At 51.0% G+C, this 23,433-nt stretch overlaps 1 long non-coding RNA gene across 1 annotated transcript; it reads left to right on the forward strand.

Moving 5' to 3' along the window:
* Positions 1–699: 699 nt before the first annotated feature.
* On the forward strand, positions 700–22,876 carry LOC132835061 (uncharacterized). The gene is made up of 4 exons (XR_009647275.1): positions 700–803; positions 1,006–1,045; positions 20,508–20,637; positions 22,760–22,876. It is a non-coding gene; the product is annotated as an uncharacterized LOC132835061 (long non-coding RNA).
* The last annotated feature ends 557 nt before the right edge of the window (positions 22,877–23,433 follow it).

The following is a 23,433-nucleotide window of genomic DNA, read 5'->3' on the forward strand; positions in this document are numbered from 1 at the left end:
AAGGGTTTGGAGGGATATGGGCCGGGCGCTGGCGGGTGGGACTAGATTGGGTTGGAATATCTGGTCGGCATGGACGGGTTGGACCGAAGGCTCTGTTTCCTGCTGTACATCTGTATGATTCTAGTCTCAGATTTTCAGCATCTGCATGAAACACTCTCAGGCCCCGCCCAGTGACGTCACACATCCTTCTGCGCATGCGTCCAAATTCCAGGCCAAGATGGCGGCTGTTCACCTCCGAATTGTAAACCTTTCACCCACAAGTTATTTTTCAAGGTGCTCGCTTCTCGCTGGAAGAGTTTATTCTCGGTCTGGATCCCTCTGTCCAGCTCCTGCAGCCTTACCGTCTGGAAAAGCGCGTCTCTTCCCATTTCCCACGGAGACAAACCCGGTACTGCGGCTGCACCGCCCTAGCCTGTAGTGAGTATAGAGGGTATTCATAGAACAAAATGATAGAAAAACATCTTAAAATTGGATGCATCTATCAAATCTCTCAAACCATCTCTACCACATAATCTTGTCATTAAAATATTAGATCTCTCAAATCATTTGGTAAATTTCCGTCCTGAACTGATGGTGGTAGATTTTGGAAACTCCTTTAACAGGTGGATGTTTAACACTCAAGCTGAGAGATACATTTGTTTATCTGAATGTCTCTCAACAAGTTTCTTTTGTCATCTCATTTTATAGAGAAGTGGAAGGAATGAAAACTGAAGTGTTTCTCTGATGCCAGTTTTGTGCTAACTTCTCAGCTACAAGCTCCAGCCAGAGAGTTTACATTGAAGTACAATGACACTGATTCAGAGGTGAATATTTTTGAGCATTCATCTATAATTCAGTAGTTAACTTGTTTTGCTGTGGTTCATTGGTTAGGTCCTGGTGTGATCCCTTTATTGTGGATCTGAATCCCTGTCCACCATGACAATCTCTTTGCCAATGTCCAATGTCTGCTACCTTTAATAATGAGTATTTTAACTCTCTGTGACAGTTTATTATTATTTCTTCCAGTTAAGGTCAAGTGAGAGCTTCATCACTGCAGGTCCCTGAGGTATGTGCTGTTAATTTATTCCACTCGTATATGTGGCCTCCCTCACAAACATCACTCAGACCCTGCTATGTTCCTTTTTGCTTTCATTCTTCATGCTCCCTCTACACACACTATTCCCTTCCCTGCTCGTACACACCCGTGCTTACCCACCTATTACCTTCCCGCTCCCGTCACCTTCCCCTCCCGTCACCGTTCCCTCCAGTCCCGTCACCCTTCTCCCCCCCCTCCCCCCCATCACCCTTCTCACCCCCTCCCCACTGCCACCCCATCACCCTTCTCACCCACCTAGTCACCCTTCTGCACCCCGTCACCCTTACCCCCAGCCCCTTCTCCCCCCCAACCCCGTCACCCTTCTACCCCCCTCCACCCCATCACCTTCTCCCCCCCAACCCCGTCACCCTTCTCCCCCCCAACCCCGTCACCCTTCTCCCCCCCCAACCCCGTCACCCTTCTCCCCCGCCAACCCCGTCACCCTTCTCTCCCCCGCCAACCCCGTCACCCTTCTCCCCCCCCCAACCCCGTCACCCTTCTCCCCCCCCAACCCCGTCACCCTTCTCCCCCCCCAACCCCGTCACCCTTCTCCCCCCCCAACCCCGTCACCCTTCTCCCCCCCCAACCCCGTCACCCTTCTCCCCCCCCAACCCCGTCACCCTTCTCCCCCCCCAACCCCGTCACCCTTCTCCCCCCCCAACCCCGTCACCCTTCTCCCCCCCCAACCCCGTCACCCTTCTCCCCCCCCAACCCCGTCACCCTTCTCCCCCCCCAACCCCGTCACCCTTCTCCCCCCCAACCCCGTCACCCTTCTCCCCCCCATCCCCTCACCCTTCTCCCCCCCCCATCCCCTCACCCTTCTCCCCCCCCATCCCCTCACCCTTCTCCCCCCCCATCCCCTCACCCTTCTCCCCCCCATCCCCTCACCCTTCTCCCCCCCATCCCCTCACCCTTCTCCCCCCCATCCCCTCACCCTTCTCCCCCCCATCCCCTCACCCTTCTCCCCCCCATCCCCTCACCCTTCTCCCCCCCATCCCCTCACCCTTCTCCCCCCCATCCCCTCACCCTTCTCCCCCCCATCCCCTCACCCTTCTCCCCCCCATCCCCTCACCCTTCTCCCCCCCATCCCCTCACCCTTCTCCCCCCCATCCCCTCACCCTTCTCCCCCCCATCCCCTCACCCTTCTCCCCCCCATCCCCTCACCCTTCTCCCCCCCATCCCCTCACCCTTCTCCCCCCCATCCCCTCACCCTTCTCCCCCCCATCCCCTCACCCTTCTCCCCCCCATCCCCTCACCCTTCTCCCCCCCATCCCCTCACCCTTCTCCCCCCCATCCCCTCACCCTTCTCCCCCCCATCCCCTCACCCTTCTCCCCCCCATCCCCTCACCCTTCTCCCCCCCATCCCCTCACCCTTCTCCCCCCCATCCCCTCACCCTTCTCCCCCCCATCCCCTCACCCTTCTCCCCCCCATCCCCTCACCCTTCTCCCCCCCATCCCCTCACCCTTCTCCCCCCCATCCCCTCACCCTTCTCCCCCCCATCCCCTCACCCTTCTCCCCCCCATCCCCTCACCCTTCTCCCCCCCATCCCCTCACCCTTCTCCCCCCCATCCCCTCACCCTTCTCCCCCCCATCCCCTCACCCTTCTCCCCCCCATCCCCTCACCCTTCTCCCCCCCATCCCCTCACCCTTCTCCCCCCCATCCCCTCACCCTTCTCCCCCCCATCCCCTCACCCTTCTCCCCCCCATCCCCTCACCCTTCTCCCCCCCATCCCCTCACCCTTCTCCCCCCCATCCCCTCACCCTTCTCCCCCCCATCCCCTCACCCTTCTCCCCCCCATCCCCTCACCCTTCTCCCCCCCATCCCCTCACCCTTCTCCCCCCTCTTCCCCCTCCACCCCATCACCTTCTCACCCACCCCGTCACCCTTCTGCACCCCGTCATCCTCCTCCCCCCACCCCATCACCCTCCTCCCCATCGCCCTCCCCCCCATCGCCCTTCCCCCCCCCCCATTACCCCCACCCCCCCCACACACACACACAATTGCCTTCCCTCCCCCCACATGTCACAGAGTCCAAGTCACCCTCTGCGACAGGTGGACAGGGAGGGAGTGGGGAATGGGGGAGGGGCAGAGAGAGTGAGGGACAGTTTGTGGTGAAGAGGGGATGGTGGCGAGAATAAAACCCAGCGAGAGAACAAGACAAGACAAAAAGTCAGAAAGGAGAATAAATAAATACCTGATGGGAGGGTGACAGAAGGACAGAGAGAGAGAGAGAGAGAAAGCCCAGGGAGAGAGAGAGAAAAGGACAGACGGAGGGAGAGAGAAAAAGCCCAGGAAGAGCGATAGAGAGATTGGGAAAGACTGAATGATTAAATAATTCCAGGAAAATTAGTGAGGAGGCAGAGCGTTGTAGGAAGGGAATCTCCAGAGGAATGGGAACAGGATGGAGATGGGAAGGATGGGGAGAGATGGGGATTGAAGGAAAGATTAGGGAAGAGAGAGAGGGAACATGGGAATGAAGATGGGAGCTGCAGTGAGTAATGGAGGCAGTATCATCTGTGGGATCAGACTGTGCATTAACTCCCTCTCCAACCTTTCTGTCTCTTTGTCTCTCCCCCCCCCCCCTCCAGCCCAGAGCTCACCCTTATGGTGAAAATCACAGAAACAGCCTGAACCCCACAATTCTCGTGTGTGTGCGCGCGCGCACCTGTGTCTGTGTGCGTGTGTGTGTGTGTCTGTCTGTGCCTGTGTGTGTGTGCCTGTATGTAAATGATTATTCTCTCTCTCTCTGGTTCCAGCTCTTGTCTGATGGTTCCTCACAGCAGATTGACTGGATTCTCTCTGTCTCTTCATCATCTGAGTTTCAGCTCCCAAATGAAATCCCCTCCTAGGGGGGAGAGAGACCATTGTAATGTAGGCCACTCTGCAGGTAATTTGAGACACAGCAAGATCCCACAAGTAGCATTACTCTGATATTAGACCAAGTCTTTGGATCAACTTTCTCGTTTAAGATTTTAATTCCCTGCTTGGGGAGTCCTGTCTGTCAGACACTCACTGGGGATTGATGTATTTGTGTCAAATCCCAGGCCTCGGTTATTTTAACCCCAGGCTTCAAATCTGTTTTAAAAATGACAGGGTCCCAATCCGACAGGAGCCAGTTAACCAGATGCCCCTAAAACCCAGGGTCCCCCAGAGGAGATTAAACCTCATGGTAAATAAACACACAACTCACGTGGGCCCCCCCACGGGGTGCAGCCTGCCGACCAGGCCTCAGGACCGTGTCCCCTCTGGAGAAAGCTTTTGCTCAGAGGTCTCCTGATCCCAAAGTTTCGCTCTTTGAATCTTCAAGTGGCCAGCAAGATCCCTTGGAAGGAAAGAGACAGCATTATTTGAAAGGCAAAGGAGAGGGGGGGAAGGCGTGGGGGAAGGGATTGATGGGGAAAAGTAGACGGAGGGAAGGAGAGTTGAAGGCAGGGGATGGAATGCAAGGGAATGGGGGGAGGCATTGGAAGGTAAGGAGAGAGAGGGGGAAAGGACGGGGGGGGAAGGAGGGTGGGATGGAGAGGGGTTAATGGGGAGGGGGAAGGAGATGGGGAAAGGTGTGAAGCAGAGGGGTGAGGAGGCAGCGTGGAGGGATGGAAGGAGATGGGGAGAGGGGGAAGGAGAGGGGGATAGCGGGTGGGAAGGAGTGGTGGGAGGAGAGGGTGGGAGTGGAGTAGAGGGGAAGCTGATTTGTAGGGAAGGAGAGGGGAGAAAGTAAGGGGGATGGAGGGGAGAGGCAGAGAGAGTGAGTGGGGAAGGAGAGGGGAAAGGAGAAGAAGCGTGAAGGGAGGAATGAGAGACGGGAAGGAGAGGAGGGGTGGGAGGGGGAGGAAGCAGGTGGAGGAGAGGGGGAGGACGGGGCGGAGTAGAGGGGAGAAGGTGATTGGTAGGGTAGGAGAAGAGAGAAAGTAACATTGGAGGGGAGAGGCAGAGAGTGGGAAGAGTGGATGGGGAAGGAGGGGGAGAAGAGGGGAAAGGAGAAGAGGCGTGGAGAGGGGGGAAGTAGAAGGTAGAGAGGGGTGGAGAGGGGGAGGAGGCGGGCATAGGAATGGGGGAACGAGGGGGAAGAAGGGGAAAGGAGAGGGGAAAGGAGAGGGGGTGGAAGAGGGGGTAAAGAGAGGGGAGAAGGAGGTGAAGTAGAGGGTGAATGGAAGGGGGAAGGGAAAAGGGAGGGAAGGAGTAAGAGACGGGGGAAGGAAAGGGGGAAGGAGACAGGGGAAGGAGGGGCGAATGGAGAGGGGAAGGAGATAGGGAAGGAGAACAGGGATGGAAGGAGAGAGGAAAAGTAGAGGGTGGGAAGGGGGAAGAAGGGGGAGGCAATTGGTAGGGTAGGAGAAGGGAGAATGTAAGGGGGATGGAGGGGAGAGGCACAGAGAGAGAGAAAGAGAGAGTAGGAGGAGAGGGGAAAGGAGAAGGGGGTGGGTGGGAAGGAGTGGGGTAAGGAGTGGGGGAAGGGGGGAAAGGGTGAAGTAGAGGGTGAGAAAGAGAGGGTTTGAAGGATAGGGGGAAAGGAGAGGATGAAAAAGGAGAGGGGGAAAGGAGAATGGGGGGAGGAGGAGAGGAGGAAGAATAGGAAAGGGAAGGGGGGAAGGAGGGATGGGGAGGAAGGAGGGAGAAGTGGAGAGCGGAGGACAGGAGGGGGGGGAGGGAGAGAGGGCGAAGGTGGGAGGGGAGGAGGAAGAGAAGGGGAGTGGAAGAAGGGGAGTGTGTGTGAAGGAGGGGAGGGGTTGGAGAGGAGTGCAAGGAGGAGGGAGGGAGGAGCGGGGGTGGAGAGGAGAGGGGAGGGGAGGGGTGGAGAGGGGAGGGGAGGGGTGGAGAGGAGAGGGGAGGGGAGGAGCGGGGAGGGGAGGGGTGGAGAGGGGAGGGGTGGGGAAGGAGAGGAGGGTGAAGGACGTGGGGAAGGAGAAGGGAGCAAAGGACAGGGGAGAAGGAAAGGTGGGAGAAGGAAAGGTGAAGGAGAGGTGGGGTGTGAACACGGGGAGGAGGGGGTTGGAATGGGGAGGTGATGGGGAAACGAGAGGAGAAGAAGGAGTGGAGGGGAAAGGGAGGGGGAAAGAGAAGAGGGGAAAGAGAGGAGGGGAAGGAGAGGGGGCAGGGGGAGGAAGGGGATAGGAAAGGGTGAGGAGAAGGGGGGAGGAGAGGTAGAGATAAAGGGGAAGGGGGAAATGGGGGGAAGAACGAGGGGTGAGGTGGAGAAGGGAGGAAAGGGGGAAGGAGGGGGAAGGGGAATGGTGGAGAGAGGACTGGAAGGAGATGGGCAGGAGAGGGAGGAAGGAAGGAGAGGAGGAAGTGGAGAGGGGAGGAGATTGGTTGGAAGGAAAGTGGGTGAAGGAGGGGGAAGGAAAGTGGGTGAAGGAGGGGGAAGGAAAGTGGGTGAAGGAGGGGGAAGGAAGGAGGGTGGAGGACATCTCTGCATCTGTTCCCAATCATTCTCCACCTGTCCCCCCCTCTCCCCATCGGTCCCCAATCAGTCCCTGCCCGGCCCCCTCTGTCCCCATCAAATCCTGAGGGTTCTCCCTGAATATAACTGGAATAACCCGAACACTGAGATAACAACCAGAACCAGGCGAATGGGGAGGATTCTGCAGCGAGAATCTCCCAAGCTCCTGTCCCAATGTCACAACAGTCCCATGGTCACCCCCCGCGCCGGTCAGTGGTATAATCCAGGACCAGAGCTCGGAATCAATGGGACCATTTGTTTTGGGATCAGGAACTTGCTTTCCCACCAAGACCACCCTTCGCCTCCCCCCACCCCTCTCTGCCTTCCACAAGGACCGTTCCCTTTGACACTCCTTGGGTATGTACCACCCTCACCCCCCAAACCCCCAGGTACCTTCCCCTGCCACCGGAAAAGATGCAAAACCTGCTGTTACACCCCCACACCCTCACCTCCACCCAGGGCCCCCAAACCCTCCTTCCAGGGGAGACAGAGGTTCACCTGCCTCTCCTCCAACCGTGTTTCCAGTATCAGGTGCTCCCAGTGTGGGCTTCTCTACATCAGGGAGACCCAACGGAAACTTAGGGAACGGTTCTCCGAGCATCACAGCCGGGCCCACAGGGACTGACCGGACCTCCCAGTCACCGCCCAGTTCAATTCCCCCCCAACCCCTCCCTTTCCAACATGACCATCCTCGGCCTCCTGCATTGCCACAACGAACCACACCACAAATTGGAGGAACAACATCTCATCCTCTGCCTGGGCAGCCTACAGCCCGGAGGACTCAACACGGAGTTCTCCAATTTCAAATAACCTCCCTCCCCTTCTCCCAACTCCCTCCCACTGCTCTCTCACACCAACTGGATTCATTCCTCCCATTGACCAACCAAGTGGGACCCTCTACCTGTCCTCACCCCCTTCGCCTTCTTTTCCCCCCACCCTGGCCTGTTCCACCCCTTCGTCCTCTCTCAGCCTTCCTTCCCCTCCCACCACATCCTCACTCCCCAATCCCTCCCACCCCATCCTCCCTCCCCATTCGTTCCCCCTTCCCCTTCCACCCCATCCTCTTTCCGCCTTTGTCCTCCCTCCCCAGTTCATCCTCCCTCCCTCCCCCCTTAGTGTTCCCTCCCCCTCACTCTCCTTCCCCATCCTCCCATTCCCTCATCCTCCCTCCCCACTCCCTCTACCTCCCTCCCCACTGCCACCTTCCCCCTTCCTCCCTCTCCTTCTGTCGATCCCTCTCTCTGTTGTTCCACCTCCCTTTCCATTCTGTTTTATCGCTGATCCATCTTTTTTCTGCCCCCCCCCCCACTTCCTCCTGTCGACCAGGCCTCAGGCCTCAGAATCACGTCCCCCTCTGGAGCTTGGCCAAGGCTTCCCTCGGCCTGAACATTTTGGATCTTCACGTTGCAGCTTTCCCAACAAAAGTTCATCCAGATAAAACAGAACAGATTACTTGAAAGGGAGAGTGAGAGCATTTTGAAGGCAAGTTACACAGCAAGATCCCAGGTTTAAAAGCACCCCTGCCCATCCCCAATGTATGAATGTATCTAACACAGTCAGCAGTTAGGGTGGAACATGGTGTGGGAGCAGATCTTACCAGGGATTGGAGGGGGATAGTGAGGGAAAGGCATCAGATTATTACACTCTGCAGTGACCTGGGATCGATTGCCTTTTACTGAAAACAGTTCCCAACTTGTATGTGTCTGTAGCTCCCTCCAGTCTGAAACCCTCATTACCCTCTATCCTGTCTCCTGTCTCTGAGCCAATGGTGTCTTCATTCCCAGGATAGAGACAACATGGGGTTAGATACAGAGTAAATCTCCCTCCATACTGTATGCATCAAATACTCCCAGGACATGTGCAGCATGGGGTTAGATACAGAGCATAGATCCCTCTGCACTGTTCCTATCAAACACACACAGGATAGGGACAGCACTGGGTGAGATACAATGTTAGGCAGCATTGTAGCCAGTGCAGATGGTACCTTAACATTACAAAGGGATATTGATAGACTGGGTGAATGGGCAAAGCTGTGTTAGATGGAGTTCAGTGTCAGCAAGTGTGTGGTTATCAGGTTGGAGTACAGAGAGGGAGCACAGAGGAGCTTTACAAGAATGATCCTGGAGCTCAGGGGTTACATTCTGAGGGGACACTCGACAAATGAGGCTGTTTTCCTCCAGAATTGAGAAAGTTAAGGGGTGATCTGATCAAAGCCTTCAAGGTATCAACAGGATGAGACAGGATCGATCAAGATCAACAATTCCCACAGGTTGGAGATTCTAGACCGAGAGGGAGCAGAGTCTGAGAATGAGGGCCCAGAGTGTTCAGGAGAGATGGTAGGAAGCACTTTGACACACAAAGGGTGGGAGAGGTTTGGGACTCACTTCCACAAACAGCAGTGGATGCTGGATCAGTCGTTCAGGTTATATCGGAGAGAGATACATTTTTGTTCAGTGAAGATATTGAGGGATATGGGCCAAAGGAAGGAATGTGGAGTTAGGACACAGATCAGCCATTATCCCATTGAATGATGGAACAGGATCGAGGGGCTGATGGCCTCCTCCTGTTCCTATGTTCCAAAATAACAATCTTCCTGCACTGTCCCTATCAACCCTCCCAGGGCAGGGACTGGATGAGGGTAGATACACAGTAAAGCTCCCTTTACTGTATCCCCATCAACTCCTCCCAGGGCAGGGTCAGAACAGGGTTAGATACAGAGTAAAGCTCTCTCTACACTGTCCCCATCAACCCATCCCAGGATTGATGAACGGAGCTTTAATATTTGAAAATGCTTCTATTATTCTGTCATTCATTGTCCCTCAGTAACTCTGTGTGTGCGTGCGCGCGTGCATATGTGAGAGACTGAGAGAGAGAAATGGAGACAGAGACCTGCGTTACTGGGTCAGGTACTGTTGTGGATAATCTATAGAGAACCGCCAGGAGATGCAGAGAGTTCCTCAAGAAATAGGTCTTTTATTTGAAAACGAAAACCCGTGACACTGAGAAAGCAGATTCTCGAATGCACCTGAACCTCAGGGTCCGTGGTTTTTATATCATTTTTTATCATGTTTCTGTGAGCTTATCAGCATGTCCAACTGTATTAATCAAAGTACCTCAGTCCAGCTACACAATAAACCAGTGATGTTAGTTCCCATTATCTCTTTAGTTGTTCATTCTACTTGATGTTATTCTAATCTCATGATTAGATATTTATTGCTAACTCTGCTGCAGTGATCTTTCATTGCAGACTAACCTATCATGATAGATATTTAGCTATTCCATCTATTGCAGTAGTCTCATGTCTCAAGCTGACTCTACTAACTATTAATTAGATATTTTAATGTCATGTCCCAAATGTTTCCGGTCCCAATAACACTTAACAGAGAAACTTGCTTTATTACTTGTGTTCTCTCACCTCGCCATAGTGACCTTTCAGCCTTAACCTTACCCTGCTAATTGGTGTAAGAATGTTCCACTATGGTTCTCCCATCCTGCCCCCGCCTTCCACAGACCACAGGTTCCCAGTGGTCTTCATGCTTTAACCATTCCCATGTTTCATGGTCTTTATTTTCCATCGATCTCACTCCAACAACAATACCATTCGTTAGTTAAACAGGATGGAAGACAGCACCAATTCTCAGGAAGTGTTTTATTGTTTCTGTTTTTGTTAAAATGCTTGGGTGGTGTGCTGGCTCAGTCAGGAGACTGTGTGTGTGGAGTTTGCACATTCACCATGTGTCTGTGTAGGTTTCCTCCCACAGTCCAAAGATGCGGCACGGTGGCACAGTGGTTAGCGCTGCTGCCTCACAGCGCCAGGGACCTGGGTTCAATTCCTGCCTCAGGCGACTGACTGTGTGGAGTTTGCACGTTCTCCCCGTGTCTGCGTGGGTTTCCTCCGGGTGCTCCGGTTTCCTCCCGCAGTCACAAAGATGTGTGGGTCAGGTGAATTGGCCATGCTAAATTGCCCATAGTGTTAAGTAAGGGGTAAATGTAGGTGTATGAGTGGGTGGCGCTTCGGCGGGTCGGTGTGGACTTGTTGGGCCGAAGGGCCTGTTTCCACACTGTAAGTAATCTAATCTAATCTAATGTGTAGGTCAGGTGGATTGGTCATGCTCAATTGTCCATCGTGTTAGGTACATTAGTCAGAGGGCAATTGTATCTGGGTGGGTTACTCTTCGGAGGGTCGGTGTGGACTGGTTGGGTCAAATGTCCTGTTTCCACACTGTAGGGAATCTAATCTATTTATGCCATAACATAACACATCGTAATCTGAGATTGACCAAGTTCTGAATTTATTGTTACAGTGTTTAGAGACTGTCACCTACATGCCCATCTCTTGTCAACTGGTCTGTTGAATTTCACTCATGTTTTGCTCGATATGCCAAGTGGGAAGTTGCTCAGTGACATCTTAATTAGGTTACTCCAAGGTCCAAGCCCTCAAACAATAAAGTGTTCCTTTGAGATTGAATTTAAAGATGTTTCTCTGCAAATGGCCGGACTCAAAAAGATTCGGCCTTCACTTCACAGCAAAGTATCATCTACCTTTAAATGGGAATATACGTCATCTTAAAAGCTAAGGAAATAATTGTGACTTTCAATAAATACTTCCAGTTACTAACATAATCCAATAAATAATGCATACCTTTTCATCATTTTTACTGAAACTGTCAAACTAAGATTATTATAAAGTTGTTTAAAACATAGCGAACTGTAACTACATTAACATTGCAATGACTAATGTTATGGACTAGGCTCGACCACTCACAACATTCTTAACCAGGCAGCCCAGAGCATAACTTTGCAGTTTACTTCGGTAAGTGGACAGTGAAAATTACCTGGAGTAAGATAGCTAGGTTGGTGACTAGATTTTAAACAGACAAAAACATTATTCACAAAATTACACAAAGAACAAAGAACCCCTACAGAACACAACCTATCCAGCTAGACTTAATTATGCTGTTCCGATACAGCAGTTCCAAAATTAAAAACCAGTATCAGTGTGTCAGAAACAAAGCTCACTCACTTCAATAATTTCACTCTGAGACAAGATCTGAAGCAATCAGTATGTTTATTATACCCTTGCAAGCGTGGTGCCTGAAGTAAGGACCCAGAGTTTAGCAAGTACATACCTTATATAGGATTCACTACTCCCAATCCGGTGCCCATTACTGTTGTTTATCTCTTACCTTATCTGGCCATGTGCATAACAAAGTACAAGTTTTACTCGGACATTTCACCACATCCTGCTGTGGCCCATTGTTAGGTGTATCCTCCTTCACTACCATCTGTTTCCCTTACTTGTAACATTTCCTCCCATTCGTCAACCACATTGAGCTTTATGACCTTTTAATTGGGGTTTGTGTTTGTTTTTGCAGAAGTGGGAAACAGATGTTTATAACTACTGTTTGTACAGGCATACCTGGCTTAACCTACACCTTCACAGCACCTTATCTGTTTGTCTGTAACATCCACCATTGTTTGCAGGCATGTTTCATTCTTGTATGCACATTTTAGCTAATACAAAAACAATTATATATTTCCTTCACATAGTTTTGTTGTTGACTCAGCTCTTGGTTGAAACAATTATACACTGGTGTGAGTTCATTTACCTTGCGTAAGTAATTATGATTGTAGAAGTAACACTACTTTACCTAAATCGCACTGTGTCCTTCTTGATTGTTGGTCTCACTCGAGTCCACACGACACAATGCAGTAGGAAAGCTCCACAATGCTGAGGCATGTTAGCGCAGGATTTAAAAATAAAGTTGAACAGCAGACACTATTGTGCTCTGCTTGGTGTGAGTTCAAACCATTATGGATATTCCCCTGAAAGCTGATTTTAAATTATAGAATGTTGCTGCATCAATGAAGGCCAAAATCCATCTTGTCCAGAATGTGTAATATTTTTTAAAAATAGATAATATGAAACAAGCAAAATGATTTTGGTGATGTGAAGAGAATTCTGTGTGGAACAAAGGTGTGTGCATTTGGAAAAGGAGCAGGTGACAACTTGTGTTGACAGGTGCTGAAACAAAGTGACAATTCACTGCATTATCTCTAACCTTAATAACTTTGGTGGAAGCTTATTGTCCTGACATTGTATCTCAATTCTTGGGAGAAGCCGTGATGAACCGTGCATAGTTGAATGAGACTGAATAAATAGAACAAAGATCACATTGATTATAACTGAGGCCTGAATTCTAAATGTTGTGAGCAGAAATTAATTACACCAGTATATTAACTGCACAAACTCTGGTGAATTAATCAGTCTGGATTAGTCTTCCTCTATCTGGCTCCCCAATAACTACTGCAGTCCTTCTGCAGAAAGAAGCAAGACCTTGCAAACTTGATTGTTTGCTGACTTCACATTGGAGGATTGAGGTTAGACTTGGCAAGGGTCCAAATTAAAGCTATTATCTGGAATCAGAGACAGTGGGATTGCATTTGAAACAATAATTTGGACTTTAGTGTCACAAAGCTAGTCCATTTTTATCTAAAAGCTGTTCCTTGCCTCAAGGAGACTCTGTCCTTCACTTTTGGTTGAGGGTTGGGGGTGAGGAGTTCAGGCTCCGATCAGTCTGGTGTGGTACAGAGATAAAAAGGATTTTAAGAGGCCTTTTGTTTACATATAAACAGATGAGCCTTCAGGCCAAAGTGATCATGCTTGACAACTCACCTACATAATGAAAGGGCAGACGTCAGCTCTTTAGCTGAGCTAAGCTGAGCAGGTTTGCAAAGTTCAACAGGGAGCTTTGTAGAAACACTCTTTCTACCCTCCAACGTCAACTTGAAGCATCGATACTGGTTTTAACATTGGAACTGTTGTACTCGGAACAGCATAATTAAGTCTAGCTGGATAGGTTGTGTTCTGTAGGGGGTCTTTGTTGTTTGTGTAATGATTTTTCTGTAATTTTCACTGTCCACTTACTGAAACAAACTGCAAAGTTATGCACTGGGATGCCTGCTTAAGAATGTTGTGAGTGGTCGAGCCTAGTCCATAACATTAGTCATTGCAATGTTAATGTAGTTACAGTTCGCTATGTTTTAAACAACTTTATAATAATCTTAGCTTGACAGTTTCAGTAAAAATGATGAAAAGGTATGCATTATTTATTGGATTATGTTAGTTACTGGAAGTATTTATTGAAAGTCTCAATTATTTCTTTAGCTTTTAAGATGACGTATATTCCCATTTAAAGGTAGATGATACTTTGCTGTGAAGTGAAGGCTGAATCTGCTGTGATCATTTTGAGTCTGGCCCTTTACAGAGAAACACCTTTAAATTCAATCTCAAAGGAACACTTTATTGTTTGAGGGCTTGGACTTTGGAGTAACCTAATTAAGATGTCACTGTGCAACTTCCCACTTGGCATATCTAGCAAAACATGAGTGAAATTCAACAGACCAGTTGATGAGAGATGGGCATATAGATGACAGTCTCTAAACATTGTAACAATAAATTCAGAACTTGGTCAATCTCAGATTACTATGTGTTATGTTATGGCATAAATAGATTAGGGTCCACACCGACCCTCCGGAGAGTAACCCACCAAGACCAATTTCCCTCTGACTAATGTCCCCAACACGATGGACAATTGAGCATGGCCAATTCACCTGACCGACACATCTTTGGACTGTGGGAGGAAACCGGAGCACCCGGAGGAAACCCACACAGACACAGGGAGAATGTACAACATTCTGGTATCCAACTCCGAGATAACTGGGCAACATCAACACACTGGTTTGCACACCGAGCAAATCCTTTCAGGTGCTGTCTTTCACAACAACAGAGACAGACCTGCCATTAGATAGCAACTTTAAACTCAAGAAATTCCAATACAATCTGTGGTAGTGACCAGATAATCCATTATTTCCTTTAAAATATCATAGAAACAATCCAGTGTGGGAACAGGTCCTTCGGCCCAACAAGTCCACCCTGAACCTCCAAAGAGCAACCCACCCAGACCCATTCTCCTACCCCATTACTCTACATTTTCCCGCTGTGGGAGGAAACCCATGCAGACACAGGGTGAATGTGCAAACTCCACACAGTCTCCTGACTGAGCCAGCACACCACCCAAGCATTTTAACAAAAACAGAAACAGTAAAACACTTCCTGAGAATTGGTGCTGTCTTCCATCCTGTTTAACTAACAAATGGTATTGTTGTTGGAGTGAGGTCGATGGAAAATAAAGACCATGAAAGCATGGGAAGGGTTAAAGCATGAAGACCACTGGGAACCTGTGGTCTGTGGAAGGCAGGGGCAGGATGGGATAACCATAGTGGAACATTCTTACACCAATTAGCAGGGTAAGGTTAAGGCTGAAAGGTCACTATGGCCAGATGAGAGAACACAAGTAATAAAGCAAGTTTCTCTGTTAAGTGTTATTATGACAGGATTGGGACGTAAATATTTGGGACATGACATTAAAATATCTAATTAATAGTTAGTAGAGTCAGCTTGAGACAGGAGACTATTGTAATAGATGGAATAGTTAAATATCTATCATGGCAGGTTAGTCTGCAATGAAAGATCACTGCAGCAGAGTTAGCAATAAATATCTAATCATGAGATTAGAATAACATCAAGTAGAATGGACAACTAAAGAGATAATGGGAACTAACATCACTGGTTTATTGTGTAGCTGGAGTGAGGTACTTTGATTAATATAGGTGGACATGCTGAAGCTCACAGAAACATCATAAAAAATGATGTAAAAATCCACGGACCCTGAGGTTCAGGGACATTCGAGAATCTGCTTTCTCAGTGTCACGGTTTTTTGTTTGCAAATAAAAGACCTATTTCTTGAAGAACTCTCTGCATCTCTTGGTGGTTCTCGATAGTTTCTCCACAACAGTACCTGACCCAGTATTGCAGGGCCCTGGTCTCTGTCTCCGTTTTTCTCTCTCAGTCTCTCACATATGCACGCGCGCACGCACACACAGAGTTCCTGAGGGACAATGAATGACAGAATAATAGAAGCATTTTCAAATATTAAAGCTCCGTTCATCAATCCTGGGATGGGTTGATGGGGACAGTGTGGAGGGAGCTTTACTCTGTATCTAACCCCATCCTGTCCCTGCCCTGGGATGGGTTGATGGGGACAGTGTAGAGGGAGCTTTATTCTGTATCTATCCCTGTTCTGGTCCTGCCTAGGGAGGGATTGATGGGGATCCAGTAAAGGGAGCTTTACTGTGTATCTAACCCCATCCTGTCCCTGCCCTGGGAAGGGTTGATAGGGACAGTGCAGGGAGATTGTTATTTTGGAACATAGGAACAGGAGGAGGCCATTCAGCCCCTCAAGCCTGTGCCATCATTCAATGGGATCATGGCTGATCTGTGGCCTAACTCCACACTCCTTCCTTTGGCCCATATCCCTCAATATCTTCACTGAACAAAAATGTATCTCTCTCCGATATAACCTGAACGTCTGATCCAGCATCCACTGCTGTTTGTGGAAGTGAGTCCCAAACCCCTCCCACCCTTTGTGTGTCAAAGTGCTTCCTACCATCTCTCCTGAACGCTCTGGGCCCTCATTCTCAGACTCTGCTCCCTCTCGGTCTAGAATCTCCAACCTGTGGGAATTGTTGATCTTGATCGATTCCTGTCTCATCCTGTTTATACCTTGAAGGCTTTGATCAGATCACCCCTTAACTTTCTCAATTCTGGAGGAAAACAGCCTCATTTGTCGAGTGTCCCCTCAGAATGTAACCCCTGAGCTCCAGGATCATTCTTGTAAACCTCCTTTGTGTTCCCTCTCTGTACTCCAACCTGATAACCACACACTTGCTGACACTGAACTCCATCTAACACAGCTTTGCCCATTCACCCAGTCTATCAATATCCCTTTGTAATGTTAAGGTACTATCTGCACTGTCTACAATGCTGCCTAACATTGTATCTCACCCAGTGCTGTCCCTATCCTGTGTGTGTTTGATAGGAACAGTGCAGAGGGACCTATACTCTGTATCTAACCCCATGCTGCACATGTCCTGGGAGTATTCGATGCGGACAGTGTGGAGGGAGATTTACTCTGTATCTAACCCCATGTTGTCCCTATCCTGGGAATGAATATGCCATTGTCTCAGGGACAGGAGACAGGATAGAGGGTAATGAGCGTTTCAGACTGGAGGGAGCTCCAGGCACATACAAGTTGGGAACTGTTTTCAGTAAAAGGCAATTATTCCCAGGTCACTGCAGAGTGTAATAATCTGATGCCTTTCCCTCACTATCCTCCTTCAATTCCTGGTGAGATCTGCTCACACACCATGTTCCACCTAACTGCTGACTGTGTTAGAAACATTAATACATTGGGGATGGGCAGAGGTGCTTTTAAACCTGGGATCTTGCTGTGTAACTTGCCTTCAAAATGCTCTCACTCTCCCTTTCAAGTAATCTGTTCTCTGTTTTATCCGGATGAACTTTTGTTGGGAAAGCTGCAACGTGAAGATCCAAAATGTTCAGGCCGAGGGAAGCCTTGGCCAAGCTCCAGAGGGGGACGTGGTTCTGAGGCCTGAGGCCTGGTCGACAGGAGGCGGGTCCAGAAAAAAGATGGATGGGCGATAAAACAGAATGGAAAGGGAGGTGGAACAACAGCGAGAGGGATCGACAGAAGGAGAGGGAGGAAGGAGGGAAGGTGGCAGTGGGGAGCGGGGTAGGACGAGTGGGGAGGGAGGATGAGGGAGTGGGAGGACGGGGAGGGAGAGTGAGGGGGAGGGAAGACCAAGGGGGGAGGGAGGACGAAAGAGGACAAAGGGGGAGAGAGGATGGGGTGGAAGGGTGAAGGGGAGGGGGAACGGATGGGGAGGGAAGTGGGAGGGATTGGGGAGCGAGGATGTGGTGGGAGGGGAAGGAAGGCTGAGGGAGGACGAAGGGGTGGAACAGGCCAGGGTGGGGGGAAAAGAAGGCGAAGGGGGTGAGGACAGGTAGAGGGTCCCACTCGGTTGGTCAATGGGAGGAATGAATCCAGTTGGTGAGAGGGAGCAGTGGGAGGGAGTTGGGGGAAGGGGAGGGAGGTTATTTGAATTTGGAGAACTCCGTGTTGAGTCCTCCGGGCTGTAGGCAGCCCAGGCGGAAGATGAGATGTTGTTCCTCCAATTTGTGGTGTGCAGAAGGTCAATTCGTTGTGGCAATGCAGAAGGTCGAGGATGGTCATGTTGGAAAGGGAGTGGTTGGGGGAAATTGAACTGGCAGTGACTGGGAGGTCCGGTCAGTCCCTGTGGGTCCGGCTGTGATGCTCGGAGAGCCGTTCCCTAAGTTTCAGTTGGGTCTCCCTGATGTAGAGAAGCCCACACCGGGAGCACCTGATACTGGAAACACGGTTGGAGGAGAGGCAGGTGAACCTCTGTCTCCCCTGGAAGGAGGGTTTGGGGGCCCTGGGTGAGGGGGAGGGGGTGTAACAGCAGGTTTTGCATCTTTTCCGGTGGCAGGGGAAGGTACCTGGGGTTTGGGGGGTGAGGGTGGTACATACCCAAGGAGTGTCAAAGGGAATGGTCCTTGTGGAAGGCAGAGAGGGGTGGGGGGAGGGTAAAGGTGGTCTTGGTGGGAAAGCAAGTTCCTCATCCCAAAACAAATGGTCCCATTGATTCTGAGCTCTGGTCCTGGATTATACCACTGACCGGGGGAGGGGGTGACCATGGGACTGTTGTGACATTGGGACAGGGGCTTGGGAGATGCTCACTGCAGAATCCTCCCCATTCGCCTGGTTCTGGTTGTTATCTCCGTGTTCGGTTTATTCCAGTTATATTCAGGGAGAACCCTCAGGATGTGATGGGGACAGATGGGGCCGGGCAGGGACAGATTGGGGACCGATGCGGAGAGGGGGGATGGTGGGGGACTGACGAGCTACAGGTGGGGACTGATTGGGGACAGGTGGGGAATGATGAGGACAGATGCAGAGATGTCCCCCACCCTCCTTCACCCCCTTTCCTTCCCCCTCCTTCACACACTTCCTTCCAACCAATCTCCTCCCCTCTCCACTTTCTCCTCTCCTTCCTCCCTCTCCTGCCCATCTCCTTCCAGTCCTCTCTCCACCAATCCCCTTCCTCCTCCTTCCTCCCCTTTCTTCTTTCCTCCCCTCTCCACCTCACCCCTCCTTCCTCCCCATTTCCCCTTCCCCTTTATCTCCACCTCTCCTCCCCCCTCTTCTCACCCTTTCCTATCCTCCTCCTCCCCCTGCCCCCTCTCTTTTCCCCTCCTCTCCTTCTTCCCCTCTTGATCCCCCATCTCCTCTCCATTCCAACCCCCTCCTCCCCTTCTCCTCCCTGTGTCCATGCCCCACCTCTCCTTCACCTTTCCTTCCCCCACCTTTCCTTCTCCCCTGTCCTTTGCCCCTCCTCTCCTTCACCCTCCTCTCCTTTCCCACCTCCTTCACCCTCCTCTCCTTCCCCTCCTCTCCTTCACCCTCCTCTCCTTCCCCACTTCTTTCACCCTCCTCTTCTTCCCCACTTCTTTCACCCTCCTCTTCTTCCCCACCTCCTTCACCCTCCTCTCCTTTCCCACTTCCTTCACCCTCCTCTCCTTCCCCACCTCCTTCACCCTCCTCTCCTTCACCCTCCTCTCCTTCCTCCCCTCCTGTCCTCCGCTCTCCACTTTTCCCTCCTTCCTCCCTATCCTTCCCCCACTCACCTTCTCCCTCCTCGCCTACCCCCTCCCTCCTTCCCCCCTCTTCCCTTCCCCACTTTTCTTCCTCTCCTTCTACCCTCTATTCTCCTTCCCCGTCTCCTTTTCCATCCTCTCCTTTCCCCCTCTCCTTCCAACCCTCTCTTTCTCACCCTCTACTTCACCCTTTACACCCTTCCCTCACTCCTTACCCCTCTCCTTCCCACCCACCCCCTTCTCCTTTTCCCTCTCCTCCCCTCCTACTTCTCTTTCTCTCTCTCTGTGCCTCTCCCCTCCATCCCCCTTACATTTTCCCTTCTCCTACCCTACCAATTGCCTCCCCCTCTACTCTTGCCCCCAACCCCCTTCCCACCCACTCCTTCTCCTCTCTCCTTCCCTCCTTCCATCCCTGTTCTCCTTCCCTATCTCTTTCCCCTCTCCATTCGCATCTCCTTCCCCTGTCTCCTTCCCCCTCCACACCTTCCCCCTTTCTTTTCCCCCTCTATTACTCCTTCCCTCCCTCACACCCCTCCTTCCCTCCCTTTTCCCTTCCCTTCATCCTCTACTTCCCCTCCTTCTCCCCTCTCTTTTACCCCTTTTCCACCCCCTCTCCTTTCCCATTCTTCCCCCTCAATCCCCCATTCCTATGCCCGCCTCCTTCCCCTCTCCACTCCTCTCTACCTTCTACTTCCCCCCTCTCCTCCGCCCTCTCCACGCCTCTTCTCCTTTCCCCTCTTCTCCCCCTCCTTCCCCATCCACTCTTCGCCTCTCCCCTCCAATATTACTTTCTCTCTTCTCCTACCCTACCAATCACCTTCTCCCCTCTACTCCGCCGCGTCCTCCCCCTCACCTTCCCCCTCTCCTCCACCTGCTTCCTCCCCCTCCCACCCCTCCTCTCCTTCCCGTCTCTCATTCCCCCCTTCACGCCTCTTTTCCTTTCCCCTCTCCTTTCCCCACTCACTCTCTCTTTCTGCCTCACCCCTCCATTCCCCTTACTTTCTCCCCTCTCCTTCCCTACCAATCAGCTTCCCGTCTAGTCCACTCCAACCCTCTCGTCCCACCACTCCTTCCCACCCGCTATCCCCCTCTCCTTCCCCCTCTCCCCATCTCCTTCCATCCCTCCACGTTGCCTCCTCACCCCTCTGCTTCACACCTTTCCCCATCTCCTTACCCCTCCCCATTAACCCCTCTCCATCCCACCCTCCTTCCCCCCCGTCCTTTCCCCGTCTCTCTCTCCTCCCCCTCCAATCCCTCCCCCCATTCCCTTGTATTCCATCCCCCGCCTTCAACTCTCCTTCCCTCCGTCTACTTTCCCCCATCAATCCCTTCCCCCACGCCTTCGCCCCCTCTCCTTTGCCTTTCAAATAATGCTGTCTCTTTCCTTCCAAGGGATCTTGCTGGCTACTTGAAGATTCAAAGAGCAAAACTTTGGGATCAGGAGACCTCTGAGCAAAAGCTTTCTCCAGAGGGGACACGGTCCTGAGGCCTGGTCGACAGGCTGCACCCCATGGGGGCCCACGTGAGTTGTGTGTTTACTTACCCCGAGGTTTAATCTCCTCTGGGGGACCCTGGGTTTTAGGGGCCTCTGGGTAACTGGCTCCTGTCAGATTGGGGCCCTGTCATTTTTAAAACAGATTTGAAGCCTGGGGTTAAAATAACCGAGGCCTGGATTTGACACAAATACATCAATCCTCAGTGAGTGTCTGACAGACGGGACTCCCCAAGCAGGGAATTAAAACCTTAAATGAGAAACTCGATCCAAAGACTTGGTCTAATATCAGAGTAATGCTACTTGTGGGATCTTGCTGTGTCTCAAATTACCTGCAGAGTAGCCTACATTACAACAGTCTCTCCCCCCGGCAGGGGGGTGGGGGTGTGGGGGTGGCAGTAGGGGAATTTGATTTGGGAGCTGAAACTCAGGTGATGAAGAGACAGAGAGAATCCAATCATTGTGCCGTGAGGAACCATCAGACAAGAGCTGGAACCAGAGAGAGAGAATAATCATTTACATACAGCCACACACACACACACACACACATAAAAGAATTGTGGGGTTCAGGCTGTTTCTGCGATTTTTACCATAAGCTCTGGGCTGGGGCGGGGGGGAAACAAAGAGACAGAAAGGTTGGAGAGGGAGTTAATGCACAGTCTGATCCCACAGATGATACTGCCTCCGTTACTCACTGCAGCTCCTATCTTCATTCCCATGTTCCCTCTCTCTCTTTCCTACATCTTTCCTTCAATTCCCCATCTCTCCCAATCCTTCCCATCTCCATCCTGTTCCCATTCCCCTGAAGATTCCCTTCCTACAACTCTCTGCCTCCTCACTCTTTTTCCTGGCATTATTTAATCGTACAGTCTTTCCCAATCTCCCTCTCACTCTCCCTGGGCTTTTTCTCTCTCCTTCCGTCTGTCCATTTCTCTCTCTCTCCCTGGGCTTTCTCTCTCTCTCTGTCCTTCTGTCACCCCCCCACCCCCACCTGGTATATATTTATTCTCCTTTCAGACTTTTTGTCTTGTCTTGTTCTCTCACTGGGTTTTATTTTCACGACCATCCCCTCTTCACCACAAACTGTCCCTCACTCTCTCTGCCCCCTCCCCCCATTCCCCACTCCCTCCCTATCCACCTGTCGCAGAGGGTGACTTGGACTCTGTGCCATGTGGGGGGAGGGAAGGCGATGTGGGGAAAGGGCGATGGGGGTTGGGAAGGCGATGGGGGTGACCGGGGGTGGGGGGAGTAGAAGGGTGACGGGGGTGGGGGGAGTAGAAGGGTGACGGGAAGGGGGGGGAAGGGTGACAGGGTTGGGGGCGGAGAAGGGTGACGTTGTGGAGGGAGAAGGGTGACGGGGCTGGGGGGGGGAAGGGTGGCGGGAGGGGAAGGCGACGGGAGCGGGAAGGTGATAGGGGGTAAGCACGGGTGTGTACGAGCAGGGAAGGGAATAGTGTGTGTAGAGGGAGCATGAAGAATGAAAGCAAAAAGGAACATAGCAGGGTCTGAGTGATGTTTGTGAGGGAGGCCACATATATGAGTGGAATAAATTACTAGCACATACCTCAGGGACCTGCAGTGATGAAGCTCTCATTTGACCATAACTGGAAGAAATAACAATAAACTGTCACAGAGAGTTAAAATACTCATTATTAAAAGTAGCGCAGGTTGGACATTGGCAAAGAGATTGTCATGGAGGACAGGGATTCAGATCCACAATAAAGGGATCACACCAGGACCTAACCAATGAACCACAGCAAAACAAGTTAACTACTGAATTATAGATGAATGCTCAGAAATATTCACCTCTGAATCAATGTCATTGTACTTCAATGTAAACTCTCTGGCTGGAGCTTGTAGCTGAGAAGTTAGCACAGAACTGGCATCAGACAAATACTTCAGTTTTCATTCCTTCCACTACTCTGTAAAACGAGATGACAAAAGAAACATGAATCTCTTAGCTTGAGTGTTAAACATCCACCTGTTAAAGGAGTTTCCAAAATCTACCATCATCAGTTCAGGACGGGAATTTACCAAATGATTTGAGAGATCTAATATTTTAATCACAAGATTATGTGGTAGAGATGATTTGAGAGATTTGATAGATGCATCCAATTTTAAGATGTTTTTCTAACATTTTGTTCTTCCAAAGATTATTTGGATAGCAGAAGATTGGAAATCAGGAAAAAGAAAATTATTAATGAACAGATTCAATCTTGTGTTAATCTCCTCAATGGCGGTGTACCTACCCAGCATTCCCCGCGGTGATGAATACCCTCTATACTCACTACAGGCTAGGGCGGTGCAGCCGCAGTGCCGGGTTTGTCTCCGCGGGAAATGGGAAGAGACGCGCTTTTCCAGACGGTAAGGCTGCAGGAGCTGGACAGAGGGATCCAGACCGAGAATAAACCCTTCCAGCGAGAAGCGAGCACCTTGAAAAATAACTTGTGGGTGAAAGGTTTACAATTCCGAGGTGAACAGCCGCCATCTTGGCCGGGAATTTGGACGCATGCGAAGAAAGATGTGTGACGTCACTAGGCGGGGCCTGAGGGTGTTTCATGCAGATGCTGAAAATCTGAGAATAGAATCATACAGATGTACAGCAGGAAACAGAGCCTTCGGTCCATACCGGCCAGATATTCCAACCCAATCTAGTCCCACCCGCCAGCGCCCGGCCCATATCCCTCCAACCCCTTCCTATTCATGTACCCATCCAAATGCCTCTTAAATGTTGTAATTGCACCAGTCTCCACCACATCCTCTACCAGCTCATTCCATACAGGTACCACCCTCTGTGTGAAAAGGTTGCCCCTTAGGTCTCTTTTA

The sequence above is a fragment of the Hemiscyllium ocellatum genome, chromosome 43, assembly GCF_020745735.1.
Source record: "Hemiscyllium ocellatum isolate sHemOce1 chromosome 43, sHemOce1.pat.X.cur, whole genome shotgun sequence".
NCBI classification, from domain to species: Eukaryota; Metazoa; Chordata; class Chondrichthyes; order Orectolobiformes; family Hemiscylliidae; genus Hemiscyllium; species Hemiscyllium ocellatum.